The 16,373-nt window shown below is 31.6% G+C and overlaps 1 protein-coding gene across 2 annotated transcripts in view; it reads right to left on the minus strand.

Moving 5' to 3' along the window:
- The window catches only part of LOC106123482 (uncharacterized), a 90,199-nt gene that overhangs the window by 73,016 nt on the left and 810 nt on the right, over positions 1–16,373 (minus strand). The gene's annotated exons all lie outside the window — the stretch shown is intronic.

The following is a 16,373-nucleotide window of genomic DNA, read 5'->3' on the forward strand; positions in this document are numbered from 1 at the left end:
AACTACTTAGATACAAAAGATATAAATTCGAACCGAAATAATAATTTTAATAAAAACTATTGACTTAATTTAGACAGCTGTGTATTTTAATTTGAGAGTTCATAGCGATATCCAACTTTTGGGGGTGCTAATTAAACTTGTTTCATTCAGTGAATCCGAGAATGAGTTATGAAAATTAATCAGGTCGGTTTATTCAAGAAAAAGGAAACTTCTAAACGAGGGACTTCAGTGAAATTAAATTCGATTCTGTTTGATAAGTCAGCCGGTTTGATTAGCATATTACAAGGCGGGATGAAAACGAACTTCTCACCTGGCGTCAGCAGATCAGCGGATACTAGAAAATTTGCAACTTTTGCTGATTGGAAACTGAGTCTGCAGTTTTGTTATTATAAAGTTATTTTGATGAACTTGAATCAATAAAATCTCTAAACTTTCTTATAGCTTTATAATTTTAATTTACGTAACTCGCTTTTTTGATTAAATTTACTTTATGCTATAACTAGCTTTCGCCAATTTTGCATCAATGCCAAATTTCATCAAAACCCATACAGCCATATTCTCAAAGATCCATCTATCCATCCAAACATTAGTATTTATAATATAAGTAAGACTTACTTTACTTTACTATGTCAACTGTACTTTATACCATGAACATCTTATTGAAATTATGTACTATCAAAAAGTGTAATGTGTAATCCTAGTCATTATAATATATACTCGCATGTTGAAAGCAATGTAAGAGTCATGTCGTGACATATCGCAAGCTTTTCGTCGTAGCGCACCATGCAACAAAAAAGTTTTGCAACTTTTATGACCGAGAGAGCAAATGGAGAGAAAATTATAAAACATTTTTATGCGATAAATTTCGGTGATCTTAAATCCGTCATGTCATGACATTAAAATGCTTTGTTTGTAGCATTAGTACAAACTTATTTTTTTACTTCATTGCAACTTCGAATCGAACATATAATTTGTAAGTAATTAAGACACTGTTTATTATCATCATCCGCTGACTATAGGTCTCCACTGACGGACTCGAAGTCTTCCCTAAGTTGGAGATGACTAAGCCATAGTCACTATTTAGAGATAGCCGTTTATTGTCTTTTTTATTATTCGGTTACAATTTTTTACGTAAATCTAAGATTAAAATGGCGATGCAGTCCGCAAAGTACGATATCATGTTACCAGCTCCGCCATTCGGCCTCCATCAAAATTAATAAATGAATTTCCTATTCAAATGTTCGTTATTTTATTAACCGCCCCCTAAGAAATTAGTACAATTTCTCATTTAATTAAATCCGGGAGTTGAAATTTTATATTCAATCCGTTATTGTCAAAGTAATTCGTTGAAAACTTTAGATTTAGTTTCAAAAGGCAGAATTGAATAGAGCATTGAAGGAATAGGAATTCACTTTGGAGATTTTAATGAGAAATTCGTATCCAATGCTTTGCTAATATTGAGAGAGGATAACGATCGGCGTCAATCTATTCTCCGTCTGAAAGTTTTAACGGTTTAAATGTTATTTCCCCGGCAACAACTTATTTGTCTGTACGTCGGGCCAAAATTAAAGCGTAATGTCTCCAAGTTAGGCCATTTTGAAGTTCGGACGGTGCTGCAGATTGAAATTATTACCTGGTCCCCGGCTTTTGGACGGACTCCTACCTAAACATTAAAACTCTGCGATTTATTTTGGCGACCGGCTGTCGCTAGTAATTATCGTGACAAATACTTTTTCGTAAACTCAAAACTGTAACAAATATTCGTTACGTAATCTTACTCTTACTAATATTATAAATGCGAACGTATGAGTGGATGGATGTATGTTTGTTCGATGGTATTTCTAGAATGGCTGAAGGGATATTTATAAAATTTGTCATATATGTAGAACATAGTCTTGGAAGGTCTTTTTTATAGCGCGTGGACATAGTCGCGGGCGAATGCTAGTTATTAAACACCTACTTGAGATACAGTGGTTTTGAATTGTACATGTCTTTTATAATAAAGACACTACCGCGGAAGATATTTATCACTATGCGATTTTTTTTATGATCCAGTAACGTCAAAAGACCTTCCTACATTACATTCATAAAAAGGTTGATCTGATGTCATGTCTAAAGATCAAGACGAGGAAGCTTGGTAGTGTGTCACGACTACTAAAATAAAGACATTACTTAACGGAGCGTGCGAGCCTGCGTGACGCGACCTCACGCCGCGTATACTTTAGGACAGGCTTTTTAAGTGTTTTAATAAATATCTTTGACATCTACCGGTCAAATAATATGCTCTTAAGTAGTATTAGCAACCTTTTCCTTGTATAGATCAAGGGTATTAAAGATTTCAGTTAAGGCACGACAACAATAACATTTTTTTAAAATAAAAATCTCTAATATTTATTGAATTAAATTCATAAAAAATATAATCATTAAACTAAGTGTCAATTCATTGGATTTTTACGATAATATAGAGACACTTGTCTATTTAGATGAAATGAACAAGACATGTATTAACATCTTGATATGTGCCAGGAAACATGATTGATATGAATGTTATCTTCATCTAAGCCACACAGCACACGCACGACAATGACTCGCGAAAGCGGACTGACTTGTTCAGGCGCGACGGAGAGAGCGCGCCGACAAGAAAATTATGAAGTAAAATTCTAATACTTTTTGTTGAATAATTATTATTTATGAGGATTGTAATTTGATATGGGAGTTTGCAATAACAGTTGTCAGTGGAAAAGTTTGATTTGGAAAGTCAGAACACAAACAACATCGCGATAAAGTAGTGCTTGTTCACATAGAATACGCGGGCGCAAGCGCGGGTGTGGTCGCGAGGTTATTTTCACATTAAGGTTTCGCGACCGCACCCGCGACTGCGATTTTTAGTCTGCAGTTATTAAGTCATGTTCAGTGCGATCGCGAAATTTCAAACACATTGTTCACAGTTCAAATTGAACGTGCGTACAGGCTTCGAGCGAGCTAAAGTCATATAATGTTTTATGAGAATGTTCACGCTGAATAAGCGGAGTTCCTGATTCACTCGCGATTTCAAGTAAGTTTAACCGGTATGGTCTGGTCAACCGCACATTCTTCTGGTGGCCAATGTGGACACGTGACCGCGTCCGCGCTCGCGTTCGCTCTCGCGCTCGGCGTTGAATATGAACAAGTAAATACAGTTTACTTAATGACATGGTCTTATGTCCTACCCAATTCATTATTATAAATTATTACACATTGTTTTATTCGATGTATGTACATATATACTTCGAAAATGTCCTAAATTATTAATTTAATTTGGAATAACTAAGTTATGATTTATATTTTTTTTGTAGGACTGAGGCATTAAATATTTAATTTATTTGTTTGATGCCTTTTGGCCTTATTTTTTACATTTGATGTACATCAGCTTGAATTTGAAAATAACATTTTTATAGGACATTAAACGTGGGGATATAAAACTTTTGAATGTGTCGTGCAAATGTTTATTACTGTATCCATATATTTAGGTATTTTATATTGTAATAATACTCAACGTATGTCTACGGAAAAATATATACAGAGAGATATAAACTGCAAGTTGCTCTTAAGACTTTGATTATAGCAATAAAACGAAAGCAATTTTCTTTATTGTAATGGACTTTGAATTATTTATCAAGTAAAAACTTTTTATTGTAGATTTTATTTTTTATTTTATGATTATTAAAAAGAAAGTTTAATTTTGTAACATAGTATTATACTACTATTAAAATAACAATCAATTGCATTACATTATTGTAATAAAAGTGAAGAGGTAACTTATAAATAAAAAAAAAAGTTGAACATCAAGCGCGTGCGCAATCATCATGCGTTGAAGTCTAATGTAGGGAACAAAAGCATGATCACGATGTCTCTTTGATGTAAACGCTTTTTAGAGGAGACAATACTTGTTACCATATTTTAAACATATTTTCTGGACTTATAGAAATTAAAAGGGCAAGTTAATCTAACTGTACTGTAAGTTCACCAATAAATAATTACTTCATCTGTTATATAACAAAATTAATTAAGTATACTTAAGTTTCATTAATGTTACTTAGGCTTATTTTTATTAAAACTCATTGCATATGATAAGAGCTTATATTGATGTTAATAAATTTACATGTTTCATTAAAATTAACAGATAAAATTTAACATTTATTACAAAACATATTCATTAAATAAGACATAAAACATGACATAATAGAGAAACTCTACGCATTTTATAAAGACTCTTTTTATCATTAAACGTAATTATCGACAAGTTGAATTAAATAATTCTTTATTTTTGGAAAGTGTCGTCAATTTAAGAGGTAATCAATGGATTATCGATTATGCTTTTTGTGGCTTAATTATTGATGAGGTCAACAGTTTTTTTAAGGTGGCAATTTTACGGAAAATTGTGAATTATAGTTGCGTAAGTGTCAAAGTGATTTGCATCACAATTAAGTCGACAACGCAATAAAATTATATAACACCTCGGAAAAATTACGGATTTTAATATAAATGGGTTTCTTTATGCGATTATAAAGCCATAAAGTTTATTATAAAATAGCCGTAACGGTTCATGTTTGGTAGAGTTAATCATCAAAAATACTTCGTCTAAATGTTAACTTATTTTTAAGAACGTCATATAATTTTATTGTTTCCTTTTCGTTTCTTTACCGAATATTGATCTCACTTATTTATGTACGAATGTTTGTAACTGTGAACTAACGGATGTTCTGTTAAAAATGTTACAATCTAGAATTAATATTATTATGACTCTTACTAATATTATAAATGCGAATGTTTAGATGGATGGATGGATGTTTGAAGGTAACTCCGGAAAGGATCTAGATGAAATTTGGCGTAAATATAGAACATAGTGTGGAAGAACACATAGGCTACTAATTATGTTTTGTTTTTAATTCCGCGCGGACGGAGTCGCGAGCAACAGCTAGTTTTACTATAAAAGTTATAGAAGACTTAACATTTTAACTTTGAAGAACTTAATTAAAACGATACTTGCAAAGGATGAGTTGTGTTTAATCAGACCGCTAATGCTTCAGAACTTGTATATGAGCATCTTGCAGATAAGGAGAGGTTTGTTGAAATAAGTAGTCTGTTTGCGTTGTGTTCCCTGTTTTAATCAAGTCGGTTTAGCAGCGTATGCAGTGGAGGGTTCGTATGGACGTCGAGTGTACTTTAAACTTGCTTGATTAAGTCCCAAGACTCGGTTGTCTCGGACATCGCCATTCCCAACTTGCTTTTGTTATTTACGTTAAGATATGTTTCCTTTATGTCTTGTTGACTTTTAAAATATAAGAAAAATCTCTTGTTTAAATGTTGTTTTACAATTTGATTGCAGAATTGCGAACCAAATTTACAGTCTACAAATTACAAATGCAGTTATATTATATCGTGGCATATAAAAATTACATTTAAAATGTTTTTATAATCCAATGGATTTATTGTTAGTTACGAACATTTTATTGCGTTTATTATTTTTCATTTTCCTTGTTCCAATGATATTAACGTTGTTTACATTCTTTTATACTTTATAAATAACATACATTTTTATTGTAGATAATCATAGTTTTACTGTTATAATGCCTTCTTCCTTTATCGGTATAACTGACCTAGACAAATGTAGGTCAGTGATATGACACTCAAGGTGTTTGATGGAATTACTATATTAATTACATATTAAATTGTACTTGACATGGCATTTTTAATGTAAAACAAACACTAATGATATCAAATTAATCAAACTTTCGTGCGACATTATAATAAACTTATATAAAAACAGCTAAAACACTCGCGTATATTCTTCCGGTGGCGGCACCGACTAGTTTCGAGACCACTCACCCTGATGAAGGGCCAATGATGTCCTCCAAAATGTACCTTGATAACGATATACGTTAAGAAAACATGTAAAAGCCGGTACAGACGTTCAGTTTTAACTAAAACTACTACGACTTTAACTGTACTGTATTCGACTTTTCAGTAAAAACAGAACATCTGCAGTGAGCTCATGAAATATTTTCACTGATAGAACAAGAGAAAAAGAGCTAACATTTTTTTTATTATACAAATTTACTGTAAAAATGTAACTTTTTTTTCATAGAATAACCTATTTTCTTAAGCTTATCATGATTTTTTTCTATGGTATCTTTTGGAATTTGTAATTATTTTTCCCTTAGTATTGTAATTATTTTGGTTTTTATTTATAAATTGCTTATAAAATTCTTGTCGTTACAAGATTTAGTATACAATCGAAACATAATATTGGCGCGTACAATATTTAATATTCATTATAAAAGGTGAAGGGTCCCCTTTTATTTTAGAGGAAACCTGTAAGTTTCTAAGCATTCATTTACTGGGCGGCCTTCAAGCCGCCTTGTTATTAAAATTGGAGCAAATTGAATATTAGACCTTGGTTCCATGCAAAACGAGTTGGCGGATTCGTGAAAATTCCTATTACGAATTTTTAGCGAACCAAAAAAAAACTAGTTTTACATTTGTTCAATAAATTGCAAACTCAATGCAATTTTTAATTAATTTCAGTTTAAAGAATGAATTATCAAAAAACAATGCATAAGCTTCAAGGGGCTGTGTCCCCAAACAGCAACAGACGCGCGATTAGTTTAATGTTCTTATGACGACCCATGAAATGTCTTATAACCATGAAAAAAAGAAATCAAAAAGTTAATAACAGCCCTAATGGCAAATAACATATCTTGGGAATAAAAAAAAAGGATTTAGACTAGATACACTTATAATAGAATTAAATGTTGCTTAAGTTCTATAATTACAATGTATTTGGGCCGTGCCAATCGAATGTTATGACAACAGATTCTTATAAATTGTATCATTTAAATAATATCATCAATATTGTTAACACGACTTCTTGATTCCGCAACAATGTTTCCGCGTAATCTTCAATGATTATATAAAATTCTATTAACATGAAAATGTTTATAACAGACGAAAGTTAATTAAAAATCGCAACTTTGTTTTGAATAATATCATTTAGATTCATAACACATGGCTTTTATTACCATAACTCTAATTATTTAATGTTACGAAAAATTATAAGATTAAAATGAAGAATAAAATTTTGCAAACTATTATAGTAAGTAACTTAAAGATAAATACATTACATCACCATAAGAAGTCATATTTTCGACTTAGTTTCCGTGGCAATTAAATTTAAATATCAAAAATTATAATAACTATAAAATGTAGGATAATATTAGATAAATACTATAAATTATACATTTATAAATAATAATCTAGCAATAGAATATTATGAAATGACACCGTAAAAGCTAACTTGTATGTCGCTTTCATTGGAAAGTCTCGGCCGGAACTGTTGGCCGACAGACTGCTGCGAGTCGCGGTCATAATTCACGGCTCTCCAGTTTTTACGATTAAATTGCACGTTCCACTCGTTTCTTCTTACAGCAGCTCGAAGAGACTGCAATTACTGACCTTATCCTAATTGAATAAGGTCTTTTTTAAGTTTATGTATTACTAATTGTCTTATTTAATATAGTAAAATTATTAACTTGAGTGATAACTGATTACACGTTTTCTTGATAAGCGTAAAAGATCGTTCCGAACTTGTTCCGAACATAAATATTTGGGATATAATTGGCGACCTAAATATTATGATGATTTGAATTTAAGACCTAATTCCTAGTGAATTTTTTAATATTTTTAAGCAGGAAAGTTAATCTTAGTTATAGAATTACATTTTAGACTGAGGTTGGTAAATAAATAGTATTTCGTTTCTTTGTTCATCGTTTTTACTCAAGGTTTTTGATGTTTTAGTTTTTATATTACATTGCAGTTACGATGCAATATAGTGTTTTATAGCTTGACTCGCTGCTGATGTGTTGGCACTTTATCTGAATATCAATAGATTTTTAAACCCATCTCGCGCTGCATTTTAATGATCAATGAAACTTGAACTATGGAGTTGAGCATCCCCGAAACAAATTCTATTAACTTTATTGCCTCTTATATTTAAGCTATTTTACATTATTAATTTATATCTCCAATATAAATAGTTAAATGCATTAATACTAACTAAAAGACTTGTATAAAATTAACAGTTCATCTTGTTTAAAAGTTATCGCAAAGATGCCTTCTGCTTTTAAAAGTAAAAACAAAAGTGTACGCCGGCCAAGAGGAACTCCGTAAGCTATGTCCATAAGTAATGGAATGGATGGATCCGACGCGGTACAACACTGAAGTAAACCGAACTAAGATTAAGTCTCCAACTTAGAGTATCGACAGTTCCAAGTGCATTATTTTGTATTCTCAACTTCCTATCGCTTCACAACTTTACGGCTTAGCAAAACTTATTTTTGTAAAACAACAATGGAGTGTTGTTCTAATTTGTGACTCTTTAAGAGGTTTTTTAAAGTTTTATAAATATTGTGCTTAACAAAATTGATTCGTTTTTTATATTATTAATGGTAGAAAATAAGCTAAGACGTCGTCGCATCACAATTTTCGTCCCCATACTCCTCCGAAACGGCTTGACCGATTTTCATGAAATTTTGTGAGCATATTGAGTAGGTCTGAGAATCGGCCAACATCTATTTTTAATCCCGCGCGGACGGAGTTGCGGGCGACAGCTAGTTCTAGTATAAAATATATCTAAATTGTCCCTACGTGAGTGTGATATGGTCAGTGAGATGATGAAAATATCTCTTAAATATTAAATTATATTTGAATTTAATTGTCTTGAGAGATTTTAATTATACTTTCACAACTAAATATGGTTGTTATGCGTAATTTATTTTTAAATGTATAAGTGAACTAAATAGTACCAATTAAAATAAATTGTTTTATATAGTAATATTATATTAATGTTATCGTTTAATATTAAATGTTAGTTGCTAGAACAAAACGATGAATTAAATTTGAAATTATCGAAGCAGTGCAGATAATTTATCGATTGCTATGTAAATAAACGTATTACTTAATCTTACTGATATTACAAATGCGAATGTTTGTTTGACGGTATCTCCAGAAGGGCTGAACGGATCTCGATGAAATTTGGCACACATATTGAACATAGTCTGGAAGAACTTATAGGCTATTTATTACGTTTTTTTTTAATTCCGTGTGGACGGAGTCTCGGCCGACAACTAGTCTTGAATAAATGTGAACAACCGGTGTTACTGGTTTTCGTGTATACGAATACCGTAAGATCTTTGTTAAAGATGCTCTGATGTTTTCATGCCTTTTTATATACGAGTGCATTTTTGTGGGTCAGTGACGTTTGACGGTAGATAAACATTATGAGTAACAAACTTGTTTGTAGATTCCTTGATCTTGACATAGATTTGGAATAAATAAATCCTTCTGTACAAAACTTGTTTCGAGCACGTTCATTTGATATTAAGTATGTACATATTGACGTTTAAGGTACGAAGTACATGCATGAAATATGCAAAGTTGCTATGAATGTTATAAAGATACTAGCTGTTACCCGCGATTTCGTCTCTGCAGAATATAAAAAATATGAAAAGTATTCCATGTTTTACTTGAGACTCTTTTCTATATCTGTGCAAAATTTCACTAACATGTGTTGAATCGTTGCGAGTAAATAGTAAGTCGAATGTATCCCACGGGAACCGTATATATATCCGGGATTATAGGTAGCCTATGTGTTCTTCCAGACTGTGTTCTACATCTATGCTAAATTTTAGCGAGATCCATGCTACACTTCTGGAGATATCTTCTAACAAACATCCATCCATCCATACATCCAAACATTCGCATTTATAATATTAGTAAGAAATAAAATAAGACAAATAAATGTATGTGTTGAGATGTCATACACTTGTGCTAGTGGCCTAGTTGTTTCAAATTCAAGAATTTCAAGCCAGTATAAATTATATTTATTCTTAACAATATGCATACATCTCGAGTACATATTTATACGAGTTTTTAAAAAGGTCAAGATAAGTAATTATTTTTTTACTTTTATTATCATCTACATATCGTATAACATTTAAAAAAAAAGTTCTTTCGATTAATGAGGGCGAGAGAAGAGAGTCCTATACTATTCCACAATGTTTAGTTTTGAGGTACACTTTACTAAGAATAATACTCTTCTAGATTTGTGTTTGGCTCAATAATTTACTAGATGTGTTATTAATAATATTTTTTGCTGATCCAATGTAGATCTGTCTGCTTGTCTTTTTTGTCCGCAATGCAAGATTTGGTCCAGGTAATCTACGGAACGGCTGGAATGATTTTGGCGGGAAGGTAGCTAGTGCTAACGGGCTTATTATGGTGAACGCTAATATTAAATATGTGTTGGAATCATCAACATTTAGTAATAATTTTTAGTTAAATTATGACAACATTTTGTCAATTGTGGAACCAGTTTATAACTTGGCAACACTGTTCCACTCCTTCCTTTTCAATACAGCTGCGAGTTGGTTGACTTCGCACATATCTTTGAAATTTCTTCGCAGATATGTGTAAGTTGCATCACGATGTTATCCTTCACCGTAAGAACGTCCGATAAATGTTTATATGTAAATAGAAATTTGAAGAACATTAGTACATGGTATGATTCGAACCCAGGAGCTGCAGAGTACAAGTGAAGTGCTTAACAGCCTAGCCACCGACCCTCTATCATTCCAGTACAATATGATTATGTGCATTATTTTTAGCACATGATGGAATCCTTGAAATATGACGTCATATTTGCACGAATGAAATATTAGAAACAGCTGTTAAATAATTATATAGTTATATTACTCAATCCATAAATACACACTCATGGTAATAACTAAGATCGTTTGCCAGCCAGCGGAAATTAACTGGTACAAAACTATGTGTAGTTTCAAACTAAACCTAGGTAACTTTATGATTCCTCACTAAGCTTATAATGGCTTTACCAGTACTAAGTAGGCCTACGCTCGACAGTGGGTGATTTAAGACTTTTTATTAGTAGTAAATTAGTACGTAATAACTTACGTCTGAAACATATAGAAGTAAACTTCATAATCCCACTTATCGTGCAGTTTCTGAGACCGAAATCAACGTTTATAACATAATGTTATCTCTGTTTTGTTAAAGATAATGACAGAGATATCGATACCTTTAATACAGAAATTATAATCTCAGAAACCCACAGTTAAACATTCAGAATATCAACTGTTTAATGATTTTGGCTATTGTTAACTGTAGTTAAATATTTTACACAAACAAACACAAACGTTTGTTGTTTTTAATAGAAGAATGTACGGAATAAATGTTTAGTAATCGTTGGAAATTAACCACTGTTACCTGCGATTAAAAATTAGCGAATCATGTTGTTAAGTTATACAAGGCCAAGTTAAATATTACATAGACGACTATTGGGAGGATTTTTGTTTAGAAATAAAAACAAAAGATATGTAGAGATCATCTAGAATTAGTGTCGATATTCAAGGTTTTTTTCTTACTAAGTAATGTCAAGAGCGGTAGAAAGATATATCCGTTAACTTGACCGATTTAAAACCAAGTTTCTTCTTTAAGTCCGTACAAAGTATAGTTTACAGCTTTAATAGAGAAAAATATGTCCGGTATCTTGTTTATCTAACTACTTATGAGCAAATGAAGTCATATTTTGCGGACGGTATGGGTTTTATTGGATTAAAATTTCCACACCTTTATTAGTCGATTTTTATGAATGTTGTAAGTTATTGGAATTGAATCGTGTTTACTTATTCATTCTAATAGTTAAAGAACGATAGCTTAGTGATCGAAAAACTTTTGATTGCTTCCAAATCTCGCTAAGTTCACTTTGGCTTATACGTACAAAAAGTTTCCTTGTGTTTTGTACCTATAGAACAACATATTTTTTTCTTTGTTACTGCGAAATCTTAAATTTATACATGGAAATTTCTTCTTTAAATTCTTTTATACAGTACTCATAAGGTTAGCATTCAGCACAGGTTAAGAATGTCGCGGGAGGAGCGCTGAACCTTGTTATGGGGGCATTGACTCTTCACCGAGCGGTCACTTTCGACTACATTCGAAGTTTTGAGAATCGTAAATGATTACATGTTTGTTTAACCGTTGGCTTCTGAGACCAAAATCTCTGTTTAACACATATTGTCTTCCCTGTCTTTTATCTATATCAAAACAGTGATAACTATATGTATTAAACATGGGCTTTAGTCTCAGAAATCCACGGTAAAATGTTTTCCTTATTGCAAGCTTATCCAATGGATATGACTAAGCGAAGAATTTCATTATATTTTCATTGACACTTAACTAACTCATAAGTATTCATATGTTGCAATCGTTTGTATAAAAAAGGAATAAAAAAAATCGCTTTGAAGTTTTTTATAAATTCAATAACATTCTGTTTTAGAAACAACCACAATGCAAATGCACACGTTTTTTGTCTCTTGCCCGCAATTGCGATTCAAAAATTGATTGAGCCTCAACTAGTAGGTTTAGTTTATGGCAGAATAATAATAACCGACTAAGTACTTCTTATTTATTTTTAGTTTTTTTTAGCAATAAAAAATACTACAAAATAATACGGAATACATTATATTTTGAGACCGCTGACAATAACAGCACGTATTTTGCATCTAATCTTATCTTTTAACTGTAGATAAAAGTATTAAAAATTAAATATAACTAGTCAAACACTATTTAAGTTAAATATTAATTAACTAGACCATGTTCTTATCATTTGTTCATAAATCTAGAACACACGGAGTTATTTATGTTTACTATCGGAGCATAAAAAGACGAAAGTAATGTCGGAATGCAGAACGAATGAGACAGTTTTTGTATGTAGCCTCGAGTTTTATTCATTGCAAGTGATCTTTACATAACTAGAATTAAATGCATTAGTCATTCGATGCACAAGAATCAACGGAATTAATGAGATCTAAACAATTCTTATGAATAATAAATAACCGGATGCACACACATAACACATATATGTAAGGCTGTACTCATATTTTATAATTACTATGTTTTTTTTTATTTATTATAGGGTAGAAATCGGTGGCCCAGTTGTTTAGCGTTTGACCGGACTAAATAAAAATCTATACGTCCAGGTACACGCCTCTATGTACCAATGTGTTTTTTGATTTAAGAATTTTATATTTTTAGACATTATTAGTTAGAATCATTTGGCGCAAACGACGCGCTTTTGTTACAAAGTCAAGTATCAGAATGTGTAATGAGGGGACATAAACGTCGATATCTTGGTAGTGTTGCGCCAGTACGGTGTCGGATTTTCTTCCTGACAATATGTACATCTGATGTTCATACGGTGAAGGAAAACATCGTGATGCGACATGTATGTATCGGCGAAAAAAATTCAAAAGATATGTGTGAAGTCAACCAAATCGCTGGGCAAGCGTTGCTGACTAAAGCTTAGTCACGTCATTGTTGACTCTGAACAAAACTAATGGAATTAGATATTGTTAGTTCGAGCTTGTAAGATAATGCGAGATTTGTTAATTTCTCACTTGAATAAGCGTCTACGATAATATTTATTGAATAAACAGTAGATACTTGTCTATCGAAGCGAAAACTTTATTTGTTTTGTTGACATTTCAATATTTTCCATTTAACTAGAATGTTAATTGCAAAGGATTTATTGATATCTTATGTTATTGCATCTATTTTATTTGTTAATTAACTTTTCTGATCAGTAAACGATATGCTTTATAGAAACAGAGAATAATTAATTATTAGAGATTAGCAAAATTAAAATTAAAATGTTCCATAAACCACATACAAAAGCAATTCCTAATATTTAAATGTTATGTCTCGAAAATTCAACAAATTAAATTTAACTTAAGTATAATTAATTTTAACTGCAGTTTTTAAGACAGTAAGTAACAATGAGTACGTTGACCGACTTATTACGCATTTTAGCAAGCTAGTTAAAGATCGGTTACGACAGTGCGGTTATCAGAAATTCCACGGGGCCATCCGTAGTTAATCTCTTTTGTCGGGCATAACGACGAAACGAGTTGGTATTACGTGTGACTTTCGCTACAACGATCACAACGCAGATCCATTGGGTCGATTTGGATCTATTGAGGCGTTGTGTATAATTAGTTGCGTCAGAGTACCGCTACATGCGGCTTGTGCCTTACCGGGTCTGCGGCGTCGCGTCGCGTGCACTGAATATTTTATAACGAGTCGCTTTCACGACTCTTCATATAATACCATCCAAACTTTATGGTGGTACACAGTTGCATACGAGATGCTGTGCATAACACTATTTTAGGTATAGTCGACACTCACAGCTGACCACAAGCTGCCATAAAGTTTGAATCTTGTAATACGTTGGAGCGTCGCGCTTTTGTTTTGTAGCTGTATCTAATGTCGAAGAATGTATTCGTGATGGTTATGTTTTCTTATATTTTTTTAATGGAAATTTGTTGTGTTTTACAAGTTCTAGATACTAGGGTGGCAATTTTATTACAGTAAAGAGAGTTCTTTGTTGAAAGAAAGCGGGAAATCATTTTAATTAATAATATTTTTTATCTTAACCATAGCTAGTTTAAATAGTGATTTTTGTAGATAAACGGTTAACTAATTTATTTACGATAAGTCGTAATTAAGTTGTAAGTGTAAAACTTATTGAAAAACCTTGGTGGAAACAAAATATTCCGTGTGAGTAAAAAATGCATAAATATAAATCTAAGTGCAAAAGCAAAATAAATTTTTTGATATTACCATGAAATATTTTGCACAAGAAATAGTTTGCAAAATTAAATTTTAACGAAGGAGAACAATAAAATTTGCACATGTATGGTATTGTTTTGTAAATCCGATCAAAAACGTATGTTTATAATACAATTGAATAGTTTCCATTGCATTTATAACGATAGTTAATTTTAATTGGACAATGTTAAATTTGATAGAGAAAAATATATGCAATTGAATTTTAAATATTGTCTATAATTCTGTAGTCGTTCACAATATGTTATTTTGTTGCATTTAATGTCAATTATTATTATCAACTTCCGACATACATTTATATTAATATAAAAAAAAAACAAATGATTATTAATGTTATAACTGGAAGTTTAGTCTTGCTAATATTATAAATGCGAATGTTTGGATGGATGGATGGATGTTTGTTCGAAGATATCTTCAGAAAAGCTGAACAGTTCTCGCTGAGATTTGGCATAGATGTAGAACCATAGTCTGGAAGAACACAGGCTACTTTTTATTTTTTAATTCCTCACGGAGGTAGTCGAGGGCAACAGCTAGTACGTAAAACAATATTGCAGCTATATTTTTTATTTACGCGTCCGTTGTACGAAAATTTAAAACTGACACCATAAGCTTTTTTGCTTAAGTTTTTATTAACTTTAGTAAAGAATCTCAAAGGGCGTTATATAATTTTTAACATCCGTTAAATCCAATTAAAAACCTGCTTATCTGTTGCGTCTATTAGATCACAGCTTATTTATAAAAATGATAACATTGTAAAAACAAATTAAAGATAAAAAACCTTGTTTTTTTGTTTACAGTACGATAATTATCTTTTAACGCAAAATGATTAAGTTTCCTCTTGTCTGCTTGCGCAATATATCTTAAGTTTTTGCTTCCGACTGTACCATTCAGTGAGAGTAATTCTCAATTTTCTAGGTCACGTTGATCGCACCTCCGAGTTCAACCGGCGTGGGATATTTTTGTTGTATTCGAGAGAAAACTATGACCGACTTGCTATTATGTTTCGTTTAAAATTCGCAGCGGTCACGCGTCGTGACCATTATAGATTTAATACAACTTAGGCATTAATTGTTTTTAAATTATTTTTATAACTAAGAAAAATTATTAAATTATAAGAGTAAAAAAATTGCGGTCATATGCCACATGGTATATTTAAAAAAAAATCATTGTGTAATCATATGAAAAATCTGTCATAAATAATAGCATAAGGTTATATTGAAATATTTTTCACGCAAATATTACAGCCTTCACTTCTAAAACTATTTTAAAAATTGAAAATTTATCTCTAGAATATTTTTAATAACCATTTCACTCAGTTTATTTAAAGTAAATAGTTAAAAAAAAATTATTATATATAAATTTCTTGAAGTTATTTTAGGGAATTCCGCAGTATAAGTAAATAGTTCACGAAGTTACGAAGTGATAATAGGTTTCCGACCGGTATGGCCTAACGATGTTACATATTTTTCGCGGTCCGTGTCGGGGTTTCGAAATCGAAGGCAAAAAAATTCATCGACCACCAATTGTTACAAGCTCATGCTAATTTGAATGCAACTCCATACTTGTGAAACGATTCAGTTTACCTAAAGTCTTGCGAAACATCATCTTGATTGGCTCTAATGTTTTTGTAT

The sequence above is a fragment of the Papilio xuthus genome, unplaced genomic scaffold (genome assembly GCF_000836235.2).
Source record: "Papilio xuthus unplaced genomic scaffold, Pxut_1.1 DF826115.1, whole genome shotgun sequence".
In the NCBI taxonomy this organism is placed as follows: Eukaryota; Metazoa; Arthropoda; class Insecta; order Lepidoptera; family Papilionidae; genus Papilio; species Papilio xuthus.